Here is a 22,318-nt window from a genome sequence, read left to right on the forward strand (position 1 = left end):
GATAAGTATTTAGCATGTGTTAGTCATTATTATTGTATGTTAGTGCCCCCAACCCCACAGTAACATACTTCTTCGATCTTCTACCTCCAACACTAGGGGGCGTCCGGGGGCCTACTTCCAGTTCTAACCTAAAACACCAGAGCTTTTGATGAGTGACTCCCTTAGCTTACAAAATCCTCAGTGCCCATCTGCAAGAACTTAATCCTCAAATCTCACTCCAGGGAAAATTTTGATGAAGATTTTGATGAGAAACAGGAGTACACCCCTCTGGTTCTCATTCCGAATCTGATTCTGATTCTAAGAAGGTCCTGTCCATTCATTGTCTTTGGAGCTATTTTACATCTGTGTGAAGCTTTAGATAACATAACGATGTAAATATTTGTTGTCTGTAGACATGCCAAAAAAATACTGTTGGGAACAACCCCTCAATCATTTGTAAATATAACAGTTTTGCAACCACTTGCAAAATTCATTTCACTATTAATTACAAACAGCTTTCTTTTTTTGGTTTCTTTAAACTTCTTATAATATCTTCCTGGTTCTATCACTTAATAATTAAATAAAATATTTGACAGGTTCATTTTATGTCTGTAGTCATGATTTTACCTGTTTTCAATATACCTTTAACAAAACCTATGAGCCCATTACTATTAATTTTCCCTTTTTATGGAACTTAAAACCGAGATTGTGATTCTCTCTGGCTGACGCTAAGAGAGACTCTCCCCAGGTACTTCTTCACAAGTCCAAACCTTCCCCTTAGCATAACTGCTTCTAAAAGACCTCTCAGTGATGTCCTCCCAGGCTGCTGCCCTGGCCACTGTGGGAAAACAAGCACCTGCAGCTTGCTCTGCTCCCCAGTCAGTCCCACAAGACTACCCCCAAACATGCATCCCAACCCAACCTTTTCCAAGGTGGCCCTGCATCCTGCATAGCTGAAAGCCTGCTCTCCTGCACAGGCTTTAGCCCCAATCCAGCCACATCCAGTTCTCAAAAGGCTGTGTGGATCTGGGCCTCCAGAAGAGGGCGCCCTAGACCCCGGCTAACAGTGGCTGACCACCAGTTCCAGGGACTCCCCTCTGTAGAAAAGGCCTTGCCTGCAGTTCTAGATTCCCGCTCTTCTCAGCTGCTGCGGCACCCAGTGCACTTCCTGCCCAGTGTCTCCTCTCTTCCGGCCACTCTCCCCACTCAACTCCCACCACCTGATTTGAAACCAGGTCTGTTTGATTGCTAATCCTATGCTCTTTTCTGCTCGAAGACATCTAAATGCTAGAGGCCCATGGAGTTTGATTAGTGGAGCCTCTCCAATAGTAAATAATGATAATAGTAATAAAAGAGCAAAGCTTAACTCTGTCGTGGAGGGTGTAAATGGATAAGATGAAACAATCCTGACTTGAATTATGCCAGCATCTGACAATTTTGTTCCTGTCTCACATCGGCTGGTAGGGTGGGCATTCCTCTTTTGATATTAAAAAAAAATGAACATAATATTTTTGACAATATAAGGAACTTATTCATATTTGAAAATATATTCTTATAAAACTGATTCTCTCTTTTATCCACCCTTCAGTCTTAAGCTACAAGTAGTAGGGAGTTGGAATAGAGGCAAATCCAACTCTCCTTCAAATAATTTAATAGGAGAAAAAAGCTGATTAAACAAATAGTTACAAGAAACAAGCACATTGATGTATTCAATTTTAGCAGATTAACCAGGTGAATTGCCTTTGCCTGCCATAGGAAGGCATTTCGTGAATGGTGGCCCAGAGCTAAATCTAAGGGGGTGCTGTGTTTTTCAAGGGCTGTTGAGGTTCAGAGTTTGGTGATTTGCTCACTTTGAGTTATTACATCTATATCCTTCATTGATTTGGGGGCTGGGGGACAGGTTGCATTAAATTGCTATGAAATGAAAGAATCACAACATCTTAAATTTGGGGGGGGGTTCTAAGAAGCAGTGAGCCCATCCTCTGCAGGAGTCCCATCTCAGAATCACCTCTAGTGTCACCCAAAGTCTGTTCAAAGATGCAGGTTCAGGGAAGTCACGCTCTGGACACCAGACATAACCTCAAAGGATATGAGTGGCTAAGCTGATATTCTTGTTGGAGGCTCTGTCTCATTCTGAGCCAAATATGGACTATAATTCTCATAGAGCCATCTCTGGTATAGCAATAAAACCATTAGTAAATGTAGAACAAAGATTTATCATTAGATTAAAAGACAATATATGTGTGTGAGAGGAAGTTAAAGCCCAAGAAGACAAGTCAGTAAAACCACCTCCTTCGTTCCTGCCGTGTCCTTCCTTTAGGTAACAATGATGTTATTACCTTAGGTTCTGTGTTCCAGGCATTGCTGAAATTCTTTCCAAAGTGGGGTGAACAAATACCACTATAATTAATCTAAATTGTAGGCTTTTGGCCTGCTGTTCCTTTCTAGATAATTAAAGAAGCAGGAGAGAAGGTGTATGAGCTTAGACTGGCATTGTAGTGAATTCAACTCACAGGAATCCCTTGGCAGTCGTGTGCAAGGTCCCCTTTCTTTTCTCGTCACTGCATCCTGTAACCAATACAAAGATTTTCCCTCTACCTCCAGCTTCTTCTTTTGAAGAAGGTAGTTCTACCAGGCCTCCTATAAGAAGAAATCACTCTTTTTCCAGATTTGAGGTACTTGAGAATCATACCTGCCAGACAGGGCCACCTTTGTGATAAGAGAAGTGAATCTGGATATGCTCCAGGAAAGGGGTCTGTAGATCAGAAATCACACATGTGTGTACATGCCCTCTCTTGCTGGCCCAGGCCTAGATGCCTTCTGAGGGAAGATGACTTCCTCTCTTGGAGAATTGTGGGACTTAGCATCCAAATACATGTGGGATATAAAATCTATTCAGCACCTGGCTGACTCGAAATTTACTCTCATCTCTGTTTACTTCTGGCTGGGCCCCTTCATCTCTCTGACAGTCAGTCTCCTCATCCTAAAATGAGGTGTTAGACTAGACCTGGAATCAGCTCAGTTTTTATGAAAAAGGCCAGATATTAATATTTAGACTCTGTGAGCCACACAGTCTCTGTTGTACCTCCTGGACTCCGCCTTGGTAGCACCAACAGCAGCCACAGACAACACATAATGGAGTGAGGGAGGCTATGTTTGCAGGCCATAGTTTGTGGGGTACTGGACTAAACGGCCTCTTCGCTTGGGTCAGCCTTATATCCTAGGGTTCAGATTACATGAGGCAGAGCAGAACTTGATGGTCTCCGATTCTGAGAGCTCGGGTCTGCTTCTCTACTTCCTGCTCTGACAAGGTTGTCAGAATCTTGCCGAGACTGACAGTTGGCCACTCTCCTGCTGGGTCTCCTGCCCAACCAGACTAGGGTGCACTGTTACTCACCTGATGCTACCACATGCACACCTGCTCCCATCAGGCAAGAGAAATGATAGCAGCATACTCTCTTCACCCTAGAATCGGCTCTACCCTGAACTTAGCTCCGCTTTTTTCCTGCCCTCAACCGGGGCTGCTGGGACCATTTGCTGCTGTGTGTTGGTTTCTCCATGTGGAAAGAAAGTCTGCCCTATACTCCACAACTCCAGTTGTCAAACCTGACCATTCTTCAGCACTGTGTTTATTGTATCTCCTACCCAGGACCTACCCCAGATAAGGCTTGGTTCCACATCTTAGATCCTTATTCTCCTACCACTGCCCTGCTTAGAGCACCAGACCTGGCTCATTCAAGTGTTAAGATGTATCAATTATCAGGATAGAGGCTCAGATTTTGGTTCTAGAACTGGAAAGAGGTTTTGAAAACAGGCAAAAAAAAAAAAAAAAAAAAAAAAAGCCCACTTATTAGAATTATTGCACAAGGTCAGAATTGGATCAAGAGTCAAGCTGACAAGCCCGTAGTAAGCTGTCCCATGTTAACCTCTACATGGAGAACATCAGTGAAGCAGGGTGGCATAGAAATCTAAGCGTTAAAATTGAAATGGAAATGCCTAGGCCTTTGGACTCCTTGGCGTGGGCTTATGGTGCCCTCTTGTGTTTACTTCTGAGAAGTGTAGACTTCTGTCTGAAATCTAAAATATTTAAAAAAATCATTTAAAAAATCATTTAAAAAATGATAAAAAATCATTTAAAAAAATCATTTAAACTGTCTGATTCATTCCCCAGTGAAATTGTAAAGAAGGAAAAATTTCTAAGCATACATATTAATCCCACATTGATCTCAAATCTACATATTACCTCATTTTATCTTCAAAATGTTTATCTGAAGAAGGAGGCCAGACAGGTGTTGACTCCATTGGACTTAGTGGAGGCAAAGAGCCTTGTCTGAGGTCACATAGCTAATCTGTAACAGAGAAGCCAGTGACATCAACCAGGGCTCCTGACTGCACCAAGTCTCATATTTTCACTGGTTATTTCTCAGGGCTTTTCAAGTTGAGCACAAACATCCCCAGTTCCCATCTCTCCTGGGGTCAGAATACCTCCAAAGCAAGCAAGAGTCAGTGGCTTCACAGAGTGTGGGGTGTAAAGTAGGAAGCTGGTGTCAGAAACAAGGGTGGGCCAGGATTAATGCCAACCAGGTAGACTTCTGCATCCTTCCCCACCTGCCCTCATACCTGTGCTAAGTAGCTCAGTAGCAGTGTTCTCTGTGGGCAGTGGCAAAGTGGGGCTGGCATTTGTGTTCTGTGCCACTAAGGGGCTGGGAATCTGCAGTGGGGGCTCCACTGATGAAAGCTGAGGTACTTACAACACATGGAACCTTATCCCTAGGCCCTCTGCCTATGCTCCCTCTGTTCCAGCCACTATCTGCCTCTTCGCCACAGCCATCTGTGTGTCCATACCTGTGCATCTTTTCTCATGCTGTTTGTACTGCCTAGGAGCTTTTCCTGCTCAAGCCTTCGAAATCCTACTCATTCTTCAAGGCCAAGTTCAAATGTCATCTCTTGCCTCTGGCTTTCCCTAATTTTTTCTTCTTCTGTTACCTCCTTCTCACATACCTCTCCTCCCTGAACTCATAACTGCTTGTGCACCTGTTTATAACGCATGCATTGTTCAATGGTTATTTGTCTCTCCTATACTTTGTGAGCATCACTATAAAAAAATACACCATACTGGGTAGCTTATGAACAACAAAAGTTTATCTTTCACGGTCTGGAGGCTGAAAGTCCAAGATCAGTGTGCTGGCATGGCCAGGTTCTGATGAGGGCCCTCTTCCTGGCTCACAGCTGGCACGTTCTTGCTGTGTTCTCATGTGCTGGAAGGGACTCAAGATCTCTGTAGATCCTTTTTTATAAGGCACTAATCTCATCCATGAGGATTCGCCTTCATGACATCAGCACCTTCCTATAGGCCCTACCATCACTTTGGGCATTAGAAGTTCAACATATGAATTTTAAGGGGACACAAATATTTAGACCATAGCATACTCTATACTATATCTCTGCCTCTTATCATTTCCTTCTTTAAAATGAATTTGACTTCTCCAAAAACAGAGACTGGCTGTTCCCCTTTCCCTATTCTCTCCGTGGCATGGCCTAGCATAGGAAGAGGCCCATGTTAGGAACTGAAACGTTCTTGAAAAACTTTGCATGATCCCTAGTTTCTTCAGTTTTCCTCAGCTTTGGTATCCACATCATCGTCCTGTCCTGTGCCAAGCCTAAATTTCACATGCTCTCCAAATCCCTCCACCTTCCCTTTATTCCTTTTGGCACTGAGTTTATGCCTAATCCTTTCTCTCCTGTATCTGTCTGGTCCTCTGAGGGAGACAGCAGCCATCCATAAGGGTGGACCCTGAGGACAGGGCAGGACCAGGGAGGTACTGTCCTAAGTGGACAGGTATTGGAAGCTACTTTTATTTATTTATTTATTTATTTATTTATTTATTTAATTTTTGGGACAGAGAGAGAGCATGAATGGGGGAGGGGCAGAGAGAGAGGGAGACACAGAATCAGAAACAGGCTCCAGGCTCTGAGCCATCAGCCCAGAGCCTGACGCGGGGCTCGAACTCACGGACCGCGAGATCGTGACCTGGCTGAAGTCGGACGCTTAACCGACTGCGCCACCCAGGCGCCCCGGAAGCTACTTTTTAAGGTGAGGTCTAAGGAATAACATCATGGCTGAAAAAGGAAAAACAAAGTAAATTGAAGGGCTCCTGGGTGGCTCAGTCGGTTAAGTGTCTGACTTTGATTCAGGTCATGATCTCACGGTTCATGAATTTGAGCCCCATATTGGACTCTGTGCTGACAGCTCAGATCCTGGAGCCTGCGTTAGATTCACCCTCTCTCTCTGTTCTTCCTCAGCTTGCACTGTCTCTCTCTCTTTCTCTCAAAAATAAATAAAGGTTAAAAAAATATTTTTTTAAGTAAATTGAGTTAGTGGCCAAATTGACACAGAGTGGAGAAGGGAGTGAGTGGAAAGTAATGGTTACAACTGGGTCTAGGGAGATAGAGCCACTTTTTTTTTTTCTTTACTTTTTTTTTTTTTTTTTTTTTTTTTTGGCTGTAGTCCACATGGTAAATGAGTGAACTAGCCTGAAAGTGGCCCAGAAATGTTTCTGTTCTAAATATTGCCAGCAGACTCCATGCATGACCCTGTCCCTAGGAATGCTGTCTTAGAGAAAAAGAAGAGAAGGAGGGAGGGAGGAAGGAAGGGAGGAGGGAAGAAAGGGAAGAAGGGAGGGAGGGAGGGAGGGAGGAAGGAAGGAAGGAAGGAAGGAAGGAAGGAAGGAAGGAAGGACAGATTATGAAAGAAAGACAAACCTCCACCTTCTCTCCGTCATTAGAGCAGAAATTACTCCAGGTCCGAATCATTTTTTGTTTTTCAAATCATTTTGGAGTCAGGTTTCTGTGTCTACACCTTGCTGGAAGTGCAGCCAGACTGTCTTTTTTTCCAACCAGTCTTAGTGTTTCTGGCTATAATACCGGAATTTTCCCAGAGAGGGCCACTTCTCAGTCATCATTGTGGGCACTGAGCACAGCACCATACAGGCAGCTAAATTGTTCCCTAAGCCCCATCCTGACCCTGTGGCCAGGATTCCATCCATGGTCTAGACAGAGCATGGGCCCCTGCATCCTACAGTTTCTAGGATTTTTCACTGGTCTAGTTCTCAAGGTGGTGGTAGGAAAACAGCAACCCGAGCAGCCTTCACCGCTGGGTCATGTCTCCCTGCTGCATAAGTGCACTCACATCTCCCCAAATTGGACATGGCAGGACCTCACCATGGCAGCCAACAGCCCAAATGTATGGTGTCCCCTCACTGCCATGAGTGCCCAATTTGCTCTTGTCAGTCTTCCCAGGCCTGGCATCCTCTAGCTCCTGAAACGACCAAGTCTGTGGCTGAATTAAAAAGTGAGGTCTTGCTGAGATCTAGCCAACCTCCCCTCAGCTTTTTATGCTTTTTTGTATTTCCCAATTATTTTTAATGGATATTTATGGCTCATGTAATTGAGGAGAAAGCAACCAGAGCTGCTGCAAAGACCAAGATTATTTTTAAAGAACGCTCCTGGAGACAGTTCTGATTTTCTCAGAATAGACACTCAGAATTGTTGGTTACAGTTTGCTCTCTGAGCAGTTCACAGTAATGGGATCCAGAACTTAAATGACAGTCCTCTGGTGTGGCAGCTCCTGACATCCATTGCAGAGGGCACAGGAGGTCACCAGACAGCAAAAGACTAGAGCTGGAGGCCAGTCATCACTCCCACATCTTGTCAGACTAGAGAAGTCATGACGAGAACAGCAGAACTATTGATCATCTGGCTCTGTGCTTGAAGCCTGACCTTTGAAGACTGCCAAAGAGATGGAGACATTTTTTGCAATAGTAAAAACGATAAGCATGTATTGAAGCTTTATTATGAACCAGGTAATCTGCTAAAATATCTTACTGAAGATAATATTGAGCTTGTGGGGTAGGTATAATTTCCCTTTTTCTTTTAGACAAAGCCAGTATGCAGACATCAGTCTGACAGATTGCAAAGCAAATTATTTCAAACAATATGCTATATTATCTGTCTTACAACAGCATCTGTATAAGAAAGAGCTAAGCCAGCATGAATCCCAAACACACACACATACACACACACACACACACACACACACACACACACACACACAGAATCACCTGCTTACTAGATCATTAAATGAATACATGATAGATAGATAGATGGCACCATCTATGTTTTGGTCTCACCAAATTCTCACCAACTACTAAAATAACCATTTCAGTTGGGCTTCAGGTTTAGAAATTGACATTAAGATATTAATCACAAAGGTGGTCCCCTTCTAGAAGAGTTTGATATTTGAGATCTGATGAAACCCAGTGGTAGGATTGCAGAACTCCTGTTGACTGTGAGGTAGGACTAAGGCTATACCCCTTTTCAAACATCAGTGCTCTGAGGGAAAGGGACAGGCAAAACTTCAGGATCCTAAAATAAATCACCAAACTGCGGATCCTTCCTCCTGGTTAATATGACCCACCCATACTGAACTTTGAACTCCTTTATCATCATCAAAGTTTTCCAATATGGAAGAGACCTCTTTCTAGAGTCAGTTTGCACAGGAAAAGCTATCAATGGATAACCAAATGAACAATTATCTCTTTGGAAGCAACAACCAAGCCCTGAATCAGATGAGCTTTGCCTTTTTCTCCCCCATTCTTTCTTTGTCCTCATTAAGGGAAGCATATTATGAAAATGTATAATTTTCCCACTTTGTTCCTCATGCTTAATTGATTTCCAGCATTAAAAAAAAAAAAAAAAAGATTATTAGCCAGGAAGAGGAAACCTCAAACCTCATGAGTGTCCTCTTAATAACCATTTAATCTTAAATTGTGTTCACAAATGCTAATTATAAACATCTTTAATTGTGCATGCCACCTACCACGGTTGAGTGCAATTCAATTTCTTAGACTTTGACATAATACTCTACTACATCACCAGCCAAGGAACTGTCAGGAGTTGAGCCTTTTTGCTTTCTACTCAGGGAAGCAAAAGTGGTCATCAGTTCAAGCCTAGTAAATCAGTATCCATCAGTGAGGAGTATCTTAGGAGGTAGCAGTCCTTGCCAGGACATGGGATATGGCCACTTGCAGCAACAGCTCTATGTTAATTAATAAATCAATGGAATTAATTAATTCACTTACCATGTGCTGTGAACTAGTAGTAGTTCTGGAGACTCAGAGATGAGTTAAGATATAGTTCCTGCCTTCAAAGGCAGTTTACATTATGGAGAGAGATACTCTCCAACTTGCTAAGGCAAACTCTGCTAAAAGCTGTGGTACTTGTTCAGGTAAGCAGTGGTGGAGAGCAGAGAATTCTTCAGGCAGATAAAAGGAGAGAGGGAGATGGAGAGAGACATTCTAGGCGGAGGGAACAGCATGGCCAGAATCTCAGTGGTATCAACTTGTTAGGGGTATTTGGGAGGGGCCTGTAGCCCTGTACAGAGGTGAAGAGGGTTCTGTCAGACAGAGTCACTGCAGAGGCAGGGTGAGATCAGAATAGAGAGGAGCAGCAGTGTTTTCAAAGGGGTCAGGACTTCATCACTCAGACAGGGAGTCCCTGAAGAGCCCTTAAGATGAGAAGTGATCTTACCTACAATTTAATGAGACCATGCTTCCATTTACAAATGCTCCAGATTGGCCTGTGGCTCAGTTTTGTAGGTAATGTTTGTCACTGAAGCCTCAAGGCTCTCATCCGTCTCTTTTTGTGTCCTTCTCTTCAGACCTGGTACCCCCTGCTCCCTTGCAGGAATCCAGCTAGAGCCCCTTTCAAAATAGGTAGGCTCTCAGGAGATCTTGGCTCATCACCTCCAAAACAGTAACAGAAAACAGCTCAGGGGTTCCTCACCTTCTCCCTTTCTGAATGCTTTCACATCCCCATTGTGGAAGAAAGCAAACCAATAAGCAAACTGTGGGCAGCAGCTGCTGTTATGTGTGAAATCAGAGTGCCTCAGGCCACCCTCCAACTTCAGGGGAGAGTCAGAAGCAAAGCCAGAAGTGCTGATGTCCTGGATCTGGGACTGACAGCCACTACCACAGTGTGGGAAGGGGGCAGATATAATGGACTTGGCACAAGTGGAAGCCCAAGAGAGGAGACACAGGGACCTTAGAGGAAGAAAAGGAGCAGAGAAGAAGGCTGTGGAGCACAATAATCAATTTACTAAACACCTGTTCTGCAGTGTTCATTGACATTCTGTGAACTACAGCTCAGACGTAGAAAACCAGGTGGCTTTCTTTGTAAATTTTCTCATCTTGCTCTTGACCTTTCATTTCCAATAATAGCGTGGGGTAGGGGGGGAGGAAAGCTTACCCAAAGATTTGCGTTTATTTCTAGTTTAAAATTTATTTTCTAGGTAAAGAGGCAATCAAGTTGTAATGATGTAAAAGACATTTGCTTTTAGAGAATATTCATTTTTATTATTGAGGATGAATTTTTGTAAGACTTACTCATCTCTGATAAATATTTTAAGTTATGTTAAGTATAGATAAGTGGTTGGTAAGTGGAGTATATGTGTGCTAAACATAGGAAGAGATGGAAGGAGCAAAAGACGTGTAATGGTCACGAGTCACCTGGGTACTAAATGATTGTTGTACACTAATTATGCACGAGACTTATGAGGCACTAAATATATGTGAGCACTTTATACACACGAGGCCTTAATTCAGCTGCCCATTGGAGACTCCCACTCTGGCCCCATGTGTCCTCTGCCCAAGGAACACAAGTAAGACAGATTAACCAACTGTGTGGCTAATTGGCAAGCTTAGATGTTGACCAGAGGTACTTTCCCTGAGTCTTTTTGATAGAGCAAGTGTGTGTCATTGGCCAGAGCAACTTCCATCTGTGGGCCTCTTGCTTGAACTTCAACTCTGTCCCTCATAACCACACTATCAGTGAGGGAGGCTGCGGCTGACAAAGACAGGACATGAGACTTTGTAAATCCCATCTTTGTACTACCCCATGCAGGTAGTACGTTCCTTCATCTCCACCTGCAGCCTCTCCAGAGTGTGTTAACTTACCCCAATTTTTCCCTTGCTTCTTTTTCATTGTGTTTCCATTGATTTAATGAAGATTGTGAGTTGAGCATTTAGATTTGGTCTGTTCCATGACCTCTAGGATAGCCTGGTAGTGTGTGAGTCTACTGCAACATCAGACTAATTTTCTACTCACTGCAAGTCAAAGTTTAAACTAAACATGTTTCTCCTACTGTCTCTAGAAATCACTTTCTATCCTTGATATCTAGGTGTAGGCTGCATAGGGAGGGCTGCTTGACTACATGCTGCCTTTGGATGTGCCCTGCCCACCTTGTCTGGATATTAAGTGTCCTCTCCCAGTGACTAAAGAGGTGTGGCTGCCTTACTTGCTCTCTCTAGAGTTAAACTGGCTCCTACTGATGGCAACCGTGTTTTGAATTTGCCATTTGCCTTCACTGGTCAGGTTGCCACACACTTGAACATCCTCATCCCAATCCCAGGCATCTTCCAGTCCACTCAGGCCCTTTGCACATCCTGGGTTTCCTTTCACAACACAGACAGAGGGCATCAGGAGGACCCCGTGAGGACCTTTTACAGACATGTGGGACTGCTCCTGTACCATGTAGAGAATGGCAAGAGAGAGTACCACATTGAGTAATTTCATATCACTTCTCATTTTTCTGGGTTTTCCATATGAGATTTCTTTCATCTTATCCCTAAAAACAGTCCGTGGGGAAGGCCTGGGGGAATGGGTACTACATTTTTTCGCAGGGTTCAGACATCATAATAACTTAGTCTCTGCTTGAAGATTTAGTATCCTATTCAATTTTGGAGAATCTGCTCTGATATTATACTCTGTATCTCTCTATGCTATTTCTTAAAGTGAAATTTGTCTTTAGACCTTTGGTGGCTCAATTGGTTAAGCATTCAACTCTTGATTTCATTTCAGGTTATGATCTCACAGTTGTGGGATCAAGCCCCGTGTCAGGATCCACACCCAGCACAGAGTCTGCTTAAGATTCTCTCTCCCTCTCCCCCTGTCTTTATCTCTGCCTCTCTCTCTCTCTCTAAACAATTTTGTATTTAGAAAATCCTTTTCAATTAATCTTAGACCACAGACTATGAAATTGCCATAGACCTTAAGCTTCAAAATGGGACAGTCATTTCCCCAATTCTAGGCTGGTTTTTCTGCCCTAATGGCCAGGGGATGCTCAATCACCTGATTACATACCTAGACAGACCTAAAGATGATCAGGAATGAAAATACATTATGTTAAAGTTCCATTGATTTTGCCCTATTTCAAAGGCACATCGTATGTTGGTGTATACACAACATCATTTAGATAAGTTCATTTAACAAATATTTCTTGCAGGGCTATTATGTTCCAGGAAATGAGCTAAATATATAATGGCAAATCCAATGGTCAGGGTTACCTTCCTAATGGAACTTACACTCTAGTAGGAGATGTTGATCACGACTAAGTAGACATATAGATAAGATAATTGAATTTGTATTGATAAGCAAAATAGTTCAACAAATAACCCCAGAAATCCATTCCTGATAACCTGGCAAGGAATTAACTGAGGAAAGACTCTCTTCCCAGCAATGGGAGGGGACTGCTTCTGATCATCTCTGATAATCCCCATGGGGCCAGGCACACCTAGACAGCTGGAGTTTTCCAACAGTTACCTGAAGAACTCATTCCTCAGTTCAGACTGCTGGTGCCCAAGCCAAAGGCTTTGCCCCACACTGTAAAGTCACCCTTATGTCCAGCCAGTAAAAGGCAAAATAAAGGAGAGGGGCTTCCACAGGGGCTGAGAAAACAAAAGACTCATTCCCTGCCTTCGAATGCCAGCTGACATCAAGTGATGTTGCCTATACCACATGAGCCTTTTACACAATAGCTTTAAAATAAAGAAATAGAGTAATGTGATAGTGAGTAACCGGAGGCAGAGACTACCTGCCAAGAGAAGGAAAGTCCAGCAGAGCTTCACTGATAAGCCACATTTAAGTACCTGAACTAAAAGACTAGAAGGAACAAGTCATGCAAATAGTAGGAAGGGCCCATGCCAGCCCAAAGAAATAGCCCAGTGGCAAAGCCCAGAGGTGGGAGCAAACTTGGCTTCCTCAGAACCCAAAGCTGGTAGATGTTCAGGAGCAAAGTGATAAGAGGTGAGGTTGGAGCCTCAGGTTAGGAACAAACTAAATCAGGCTGTTTTTTGTTTGTTTGTCCCTCCAACCCCCAAGTACAGAAGCCATAGAAATGAGGTAGACACATGGGCTAATCTGATAAAATTCTTTTAGAAACTCCCTTAGCATCTATATAAAGAACAGGGATAATATGAATAGAAGGCAAAAGACCTGACTGGCATCTTTAGTGCAAGTTTGATGCGATGTTGGTCTGGACCAGATAGTTGCGCTGAGGATGGAGAATGATAGGCTGATTCTTGATCCATTTGGGAGTTGACAGTGGTAAAAATAAGGGGCATCAAGGAACCCCCTCAGATTTTGGCTTGCGCAACTAGGTGGACGGTGCTATTGCTTATTAGGTGGATGAGAAATACTGGGGGAGAGACGAGTCTGAAAGCACTGGGGTGGTATGGAATCAGGATATTTTGGGATACCATCTTTGAGATGACCTACAGACATCTGTATGCTGGGGAGCACTATATGAGAGAGCTCCTCTCAGCTGTGACCCCTACGGGCCCCTGGCACATAAGCAATAGCCCACTCCAACTGAGCATTGATTGTCCCTTCCCTCCACACTGCTCTCTACTACTTGAGGGTAAGTCAGTTGGCAGTTTGCACAGATGGCATCTCTTCTCATGACCTCTCCAGAGCTTGGCCACTTCCAGATTATCTCCAGCATTTTTCCTTTGTCTGCCTAAGAGTGGTCCATCTTCTGGCTGCCAACCTGGCAGGCAGTGAAACCCTGTGTCTTCAGGCCTTCACTTGAAAGAAAAGGCAAATGGCAGCAATATAAATTGAAAGCCATTCTTCACCATCTGGAAGCTAGTTTCCTGTTGTCCAGGAGGCAGACGGGTAGGGGTTGGCTCGCCAGCTGCCTTGTCTTGCCTGGATGAACTGCCAGCAGAGGACTGAGTTTACATTTCAAATGTAGGGCCGTTTTCCTTCTCTTCTTTCAGGATCTGGAGAGAGGGGCAGTTACATGATAGAAAGCGATAAAGAATTGCTACACACCCTTTATTTATTAGGTTCCTCCTGCCAGGAATTCAGAAGACTCTCCCCTCCCTTTATATGACCCCCTTTTACACTTGTGATCTCAGTGACCCAATGGGGCCATTCACCTCTGTCAGGAAATGCGTTACTAACTACTTTTTGATTATTTCCTTGATGAGCGCTTTCCTTTGTGAAAAATATATTTGCTGAGCATTAGCAGGTTCAAGGCACAAAAGTCCATGCTAATGACATGGCATTACACAGGCCAGGCCTTGCTGTCTTGGAGTTCTTACTCTAGTAGGGGTCAGGCAAGAGAGAAAGAATCAAGCAAATGCAAATAAAGGTAATCCTGGATAGTGATGACTGTTGTGGAGAAAATAAGGCAGGGAAATGCAGTGTGTCAAATTATACAGAGGAGACAGCGGGGAAGTTGCTGAGGAGGTGGTAGTTGAATTGAGAAGGAACTACTGAGCACAACTCTGGGCAAAGTGTGTTCCAGGTCTTGGATCAGCAAGAGCAAAACTCTTCAGATGAAATTAGATTTAGAACGATGTGGGCGGTGTGGCTGCAGCCTGTTGAATGGTGGAGATTGCAGTTTGAGGTCTGGTCAGAGCCCAGAAGGTATCACATCTTGAATCCTTGCATGTTCTCAGGGCACCCTAATTAGTGTGGGATTAGGCCAATAGCATAAAAGACACGGTTGGAATGGAATTGAACCAGATTTAAAGGGAATTGGTGAGGACCCAGTTGGGTCCAAATAGCAAATTATAAAGTTTCTCCTCCTTGCTTTGTGTTACACTCCAGCTTTGCCAGTCAGCTTGTTGCCACCTGCATACACCTGCAGTGTGCTTGATGACCCTTGGGATGTCTTCCTTCTCTACCTCTCTTTGGATGGCTAGCTTCTCCTCACCCTTGAACACTTCTCTCAATGTCACTACCTCCAGAAGCACCTCTCCATGAGTTGTGATAACCAAAAATGTCTCAAGTCATTGCCAGAAATCTTGGTGGGGGCATGAGGGGATCTCCCCAAGCTGAGAATCCCCCTACCCCCGATACACCTTTCTCTCTTGTTAGGGAGAGAGGGAAGGCAAGAAGAAGCAAAATGTCAGGAAATAAGCAGCCTACATCAAGTTTTGTTGCATTGTTATAAAGCTGTCCTGGGCTAAACCCACCTTAAATTAGTGCAGCCTGTAGTATTTCAGGTGCACAAAAGACACAACTAATGAAAAACCAGAGAAAGAGTCAGATCAGGAGACCCATTAAGGAATTAAGGTTCTATTTTTGTACTCATCAGCCTAACAACACTGTTAAATTTCAGGTTGGTGAAGTCAGGACTACACTAAAAAATGTTACTACTTTCTAATTACTGTTAATTACTGTCACTATTATTTGCATGTTGGTTTGTTCAAATACCTCAAAAATGTGAGGACTTTGCCGCCTGGCCTTGATAACATTTTTGTGTTTATAACTTCTTGCCAACCCGTGTTCTGGGAGGATGTTCTTCACCCTTACTCAGAAGGAAGACATTACCCCAGAAGCAGCTGTAAGTGTGTATCTAGAGGATACAGAGTCTGAGAGGCTGGAATTAGAACCCAAGTGCCGATAAAAGCTCCAGGGTTCTGCCCATGATGATTGAGTTGGATAAGGCAGGCATTTAATTCAAGCCTGGCAGGTATTCCTAGGAGTCAGGCTGCGTTTAGGCTAAGCTGTTCACTTTTTCCTCCAGATTCGCTGGAGAATACGTCCGTGTTCAGCCAAAGGTCTGTGGGTCCTCAGGGAAGTACCTCCTTTAGGCCTCTGAGCAACATATGACAGGTTTGTCAACAATGGAATGCTGGCAGGTTTTTCTCTGAGTCCCCAATCTGTCTTTTTTGTGCTCATTCCACATACAGGCTTTCTGCTCCTCCCAATATTTTAAGGTCATTTGCCTTTTTTCCTCAACATTCTGGCCCCAAAACCCAATTGCAGGAAGAGCTTCTAGATTCTCATTCCATGAGGAATTGAGGGCTGCTAATGGCCTAATATACTGTATCTTCCAAATGAGCCTACAGGTTAATCTCCCATAGTAGAATTTATCAGCTGGAGGAGGAGGGAAAATTTCCTTTCCTTTCCTTTCTTTTTCTTTGTTTTTAAATGTTACATCTACATGGTATTGGTAGTGTTTCATCTCTTTGCAAGGTCATACTATGTTTAAAAAAAAAAAGCATGATTAATAATTGCACAGAGCTCTGCTGTTTCACACTGTAGCCACTAGTCAGCTGTGTCTGTTGACTAATTGAAATATGGCCAGTCTGAATTGAGATGTCCTGCAAGTACAAATCAAACTGGTATTTGAAGAATTAGTGTGAAAAACGGTAAAATGTCTCACTAACAATTTTTATGTTGATTACATGTTGAAATGATATTTTCAATAATATTAACATTATACATAATAATATATTAGGTTAAATAAAATATATAATAAAATTAATTTTACCTGTTTCCTTTTATATTTTTTTAGGTAGTTACTAGAAAATTTGAAGTTACATAGGTGGTTTACATCTTATTTCTATCAGACAATGCTGATCTAGAGATTTGTACACCATTAAAGTACTTCTGTAGTCATTTAATCCATTAGGGGATTGATCATTTTTCCATTTAACCAAAAAATAAAAACTAAAAATGTAAGAGGTTGGCAGTTTGTTCTTGATCACAGCTAGCAGTAAAAATAGATACTGAGTCGGCTAACTACAAAAATTACCCTCTGTGTTGAAATCCAAGGACAACATCGTCTTTTTTTGATAAAAGACTGGACTTGGGGTTCGGACAAACAAACTTCAACACAAAGCTCTCCTTTCTAAAACTTTATATTTCCCTTAAAGCAGCGTTTCCCTTTTTAAGTTGGAACAGCAAAGACAGATAGAAGGGTCAGGAAATCCCATTGCTCTGGGGGCTCAGAGTGGTTCATGCCTGGTAAGTGGTACTGCGGGACAATAAAACAAAAAGTACTGGTAAATAAGAGTCCATAATACCCCCCCCCCAAAAAAAAAGAAAGGAAGAATTAAGTCCCCTTTTCAGGGAAAATAATTTAGCTGACTGCATGGTTATTTTTCCTCAAACACTTCTTCCTAAGCTTTGCAGAGATTAATTACTCACACCTTGCATTTTGCTATTACAGACTCTGAGTGGAAACACGCCCTGCTTTTCTTCCCCAAAACACCTGCTGCATCCTCCCTGCATCAACAGCGATGAAAATAAGATTAGGCTGTTGGTATCCCTTCTCTAAAATTATCTGCATGTTGTCCTGCATTCTGGCCAGAACCTGTGATGTCTGTGATCCATTGTAATGGGTGAGCCCAGAGTGCAGGGCAGCAAAAAGACTGGGGCTGGAATGAAAACACTTGGCTCAGGAAATTCCCCATTATCAGAGGTACTTAGACTTTAGGTAGAATTGATTTGGATCAAATTTTGTATATCTTCCAATCCCAAGAGTCAATAATTCTATGGCAAATAAATTTTCTTTTTTAATGTTTATTTATTTAGAGAGAGAGAGTACAAGGAAGGGAAGGGCAGAGAGAGACAATCTCAAGCAGGCTCCATGCTGTCAGCACACAGCCGAACCTGGGGCTTGATCCTATGAACTGTGGGATCATGACCTGAACCAAAACCAAGAGTCGAACACTCAACTGACTGAGTTTCCCAGGCACTCCTATGACAAAAAAATTCTGTAGAGGAATAAAACCCTTTAGAACCCTTTCTAGTTGGCAGCCTAACCCATTCTCCATTCCCTCTGCCTTTAGCCATTGCTGTAGAGATGACCACTTCACTGCTGTTGAAGTGTCTCTTTCTGATTCCAGAATATTTGTGTCTGAAAGGCTGAAGATAAATGCAGCAACTCAGTCTGATAAACAAATAGTCCTGATAATGGAGCTCAATGGAGATAGTTGTGCCAGGAAATATTTAGGTGTTGAATGTAATTTCAAAGGTCAGTAAATATGCCAAGTGAATGCAGTCTGAAGCTGAACACACAGTGAGAGCAGGTGAGGGACTAGACTGTTTTCCCACCTCCCTTGCAGAAAGAGCTTAATAGTCTACCTCCAAGTTGACATTTTATTTCTATATTTTTGCTATAGGCTAGGACCCTTTTCCCCTTATGTTTCTTTCTTTCTTTTTTTAATAATTGAAGATCTTTGTTGCAGAATGGCAGGAACAATAAATCGCAAAGCCTTTATATTTATTTACATTATTTTACTTGTCACAGACAGCTGGTTCTAGAAAATTTCCAGGAACTGAGAAGTTATCTAGATGTCTATTTCCCCCCCACATTTGGAAGTCTTCTGTACCCAGCCCCACACTAGGTGGTATATTAACAGGACAAAGACACAATCCTCACCCTTAAAGAATCTTGATGTAGTTGGAGAGACATGAACAGATGAACTTATGAACAGCACAGCATAAATGTGGCAAAAGAGGGGTATATGCGCTGCTTTACCTGTACTACAGTCTTCCATGCCTTCTCACTGATTCTCAGCCTCTGGCATTTCACTGTTCCCATTTAATTCTCTCCTCACCCACACCAAAGGATTCAGGGGTCATCTCAAATAAATGACTCCACTGTGAAACTCGAAACCTGACCTTATTCCTAGCCTTGAGCCTCACATTTCCTCTTGGAATTCCTGCTAAAAACTTAAACTAACATATCCAAAATCAAAATAATCTCCACTTCCCATAATCAAAATTGTCATCCAGGTGCATATATTACTGTTACCTAGACTCTAACTAGGTTTACATCTCACTAAATGTGTACACTTGGAAAGGCCATGTATCCTCCCTGAGGCTCAGTTTCATCACATGTAAATTCGATTACTAACATTCGTTTCTTATACCAAGGAACCATTGGAAAAATAATAAAATGATAAGATCAGGTGCATGTATCAAGCATCACTAATACTCTTGTGTTAGTAGTTTGGGTATACATTCTTTTTTGTCCATATAGCATTTGCAACCCCTGACTGGTCTCCCCATCTCTATCAGCTCTATCACATTTTAACTCCTATTCTTACCATTCCTATACTGAAGTAAGCACGTAACATTTTTCCTGGATTCTTAGTTTTAGCTTTATCCTCCAAGTATCAGACTGAGCCTAAGCTGTGTCTAGATCTTGGGTTCAGGTATGTTTCAGAATATATCTGGAAATGCTCCAGCCAGTCATAATATTATTTGTTTGTAGGAGGTTGAGGAGTCTTTTGGGAGAGAATTTACCAAGAAAAGAGGATTGGGCAGACAAGTCTGACTGTCACAAAACCTGAGTTATGAAAGAAGAGGAGGGATTCTGAATAAGGTGTCATAATCATCACACGAAACCTGCCCCAGCCCCATTGCTCAGATCCATGTCTGTTCCTCAAGAGAGAGAGATAGCTGTCTAGCCAGAGACGGAAATGGCTGGGTCAGTAAACATCATTGGAACAATGGGTCTCAGGGGCACCTGGGTGGCTCAGTCGGTTAAGCATCTGACTTCAGCTCAGGACATGATCTCACAGTTCATGGGTTCGAGCCCTGCATCGGGTTCTGTGCTGACAGCTCAGAGCCTGGAGCCTGCTTTCGATTCTGTCTCCCTCTTCTCTCTGCTCCTCTGCAGCTCATACTCTGTCTCTGTCTCTCTCTCTCTTTCTCTCTCTCTCAAAAATAAATAAATATTAAAAAAAAAGAAAAAAAAAAAACAGTGGGTCTGAGGCACGAGAGATCCCAAAGCAGTAAAGATGTTGGCACTGCATTGGAAATCCTCCCTCAGTGTATACCATGAAGTGGGAAGGTCCATCTTCCCTTCCTCTATCTCACACACACTTTTTGGCTGCATGTTATAGGCTGTCATGTGAGCATTAGTGACATCGCCCCTTTGAAAACTATGCATCAGTGTTAGTGCCTGGTGAGAGACTTCAGTGGAGACCCTCTCTGGAAATTGGAGTTGCAATATCAGAAGACCTGCCCACAAGCACTTTTGAGGTAACCCCATAAATCTGCAGAAGGTCTTGAGGTGACATGAAGGGATAGAGAGATTTTACAGAAGGCTCTGTAACATCAGCAAGAGTGGTCAAAAACCAGTGAATTTCAAATTTTTGTTCCTAAAGGGACTCCATTCAAATCCACAATTAGAGAAATTTGGGTTATAGTTATGTGTACCCTCAAACTCCCAGAAATTCCCACATACAAATGAATATAGTTTGAGTATGATGACTTCCCATACGTTAGCTAAGTAAATGTTGAATGAGCTCCAAATCTCTAGTATCACATGAATATTTCATGTGGACCATTTTTAAGGTCCATGGAAAACCGTACCCTTCATAAATACCTACATAACTAATACACACACACACACACACACACACACACACAGAGAGAGAGAGAGAGAGAGAGAAAGAGAGAGAGAGAGAGAGAGAGAGAGGAAAGAAAGAAGAAAGATTTTCCTGGGTAGCTTGCCATGGTGCACAGAATGAGCACATTTGCTCTTGCTTAAAGAATAATGTCTCCACGGGGAGCCTGGGTGGCTCAGTCAGTTAAGCATCCAACTTTGGCTCAGGTCATGATCTCATAGTTTGTGGGTTTGAGCCCCACATCAGGCTCTGTGCTGACAGCTTGGAGCCTGGAGCCTGCTTTAGATTCTGTGTCTCTGTCCCTCCCCCCCCCCTCTCTCTCAAAAGATAAATAAACATTAAAAAACTTCTTTTAAGAATAATGTCTCCATAAAGGTCTTATAACATCTCATTAAGCAGTTAATTTGAAAAATTACTTAATTTTTATCTCAGAGAAACAAAGTAGGGGTTTATAATTCCAGGGTAAGGAATAAACAAATTCTGGTCCTCAAGATGGATTTCAGCTGGAGTAGGTTGGACCGGGCTTCATGAGAAGATGAAAAGTAATAGATAGCTGTGGGCCTCAATGAGGCATCTTACACTTACAGGCAAAAGGGATTTGGGAAGGAAGAGTAGGCATGGAAAGTGGTCATGATGTAGAAGCTATTAGGTAATAGCAAATATTTGTTCATCCTATAAAAAAAAGCCTGGGTGTTAGATGTTGCCATCACCATTTTATGGAGGAAACAAATTTAAAAACTAAGGCTGAGATGAGGTTAGCAGCATTCAGACACACAGTCAGTAGGAGAATAAAGTAGAATGTGAACTTACAGATGACTGGATCCAAAGACTACACCAGCCTCATTACCCTCGTGCAGTGTGGAGAAAGTCAGTGTTTCTCTTTGATCCTCAGAAGAATCTGAGATTTGTCTCCATTTTATCACTGAGAAAAGAGATGCAGAGAAGTTAAGTTACTTGACTGTTCACGTATCCAGAAACTGTGAATGTTCAGGTGGATACTGTTTCTGACCTGAAACTCTCAGTTTTTCACTCTTCTCCAAAACTTCACTATGGATAGAACCTGATGTTCCCTCAGAAAATAGCACCACATCCATGATGATCACTTGCTACTGGGAGAAATTTAGTAAATATGCTGTTAAATAACAGCTCCATGGTTGCCTTGCTTGTTGCATTCTGATTTTATGAGGTGAAAGAAAGGACCTTAACACTTTATCTAAAGCATATATAAAGTGTATAACCACAGGGACAAAACTACTTAGTTGCCACCAACCATTCCCCCTGTGAGAGGATTAAAATCCATTTTAGGGTATCATGAGACATTGGTTATGGTGGGGAGAGGGGTGATTAATGGTTATAATCACTGGTTCAAAGATCTCTGCTTTTGTCTTGAGCTTAAGCCAACACCAAGGTAAGCATGTTCTGCTAAATAATTCAAACACTTGGAGCTTTTCCTGCTGCCTTCTCCATTTGAAAGCAATGTCCCTGACCACTCTTTAGTCCCCATTAGTAGTGCTGAACTGTGACTCATATCCCCGGTAAATATAATGTCTTACTGAGTTATGCTCACCCCCTGAAAGTTGAGTGCTTGCATTTATGAACAGCTGGTGGGCTACAAAGTCAAATCCTTGACTTTCCTCAAACCATATATACTAAGCCGTAGTGCGCTAAGGAACAAACATCCAAGGATTCAAGTTCCTACTGGTCTTTCCTCTTAATGAAATAGAGTACGTAGAGCTGTCCACCTGTTCATTTAATAGAAAAATATAAATGTTCACCACAATGAGCATCACTAAAAGTTTATATAGGAAAATTTGTTTTGAGGGTATTAGACGCCAGTTTCA

The 22,318-nt window shown here is 42.6% G+C and overlaps 1 protein-coding gene across 8 annotated transcripts in view; it reads left to right on the forward strand.

Annotated features, from left to right (window-relative positions):
• Positions 1–22,318, forward strand: part of LOC102949004 (lithostathine-like) — a 423,911-nt gene that overhangs the window by 186,191 nt on the left and 215,402 nt on the right. The window contains exon 1 of one of the 8 annotated variants that reach the window (XM_042981830.1): positions 20,002–20,109. The exons of the other annotated variants lie outside the window; for them this stretch is intronic. The gene's annotated coding sequence lies outside the window, so the exon portion shown is untranslated. Of the gene's footprint in view, positions 1–20,001; positions 20,110–22,318 lie in introns of those variants that run through there. 8 annotated transcript variants of the gene reach the window in all.

Source organism: Panthera tigris, chromosome A3 (assembly GCF_018350195.1).
Source record: "Panthera tigris isolate Pti1 chromosome A3, P.tigris_Pti1_mat1.1, whole genome shotgun sequence".
Classification (NCBI taxonomy): Eukaryota; Metazoa; Chordata; class Mammalia; order Carnivora; family Felidae; genus Panthera; species Panthera tigris.